Genomic DNA, 290 nt, shown 5'->3' with positions numbered 1-290 from the left:
CTCTCTCTCTCTCTCTCTCTCTCTCTCACACACACACACACACACACACACACACGCACCCCAGATGCCCACTGTTCCACACTTCCAGAAGTCATCATGGGTTGTTGCCTGCAGGTTCATTCTTTTTTGCTGAACCACAGCCCCTTGTGTGACTGACCATCTTTACTGAGGTCTTTGTTGGCTATCTGGGTCATTGAGCCTTGAGCTATCATGAACAAAGCAACCATGAACTAACTCGCTCCCCCTCCCTCCCCCTCTCTACCTTTCCCTCCTTCCCTCTCCTGCTCCCC

Source organism: Mastomys coucha, unplaced genomic scaffold (assembly GCF_008632895.1).
Source record: "Mastomys coucha isolate ucsf_1 unplaced genomic scaffold, UCSF_Mcou_1 pScaffold21, whole genome shotgun sequence".
Classification (NCBI taxonomy): domain Eukaryota; kingdom Metazoa; phylum Chordata; class Mammalia; order Rodentia; family Muridae; genus Mastomys; species Mastomys coucha.
Note: the sequence above shows the minus strand (reverse complement) of the source record.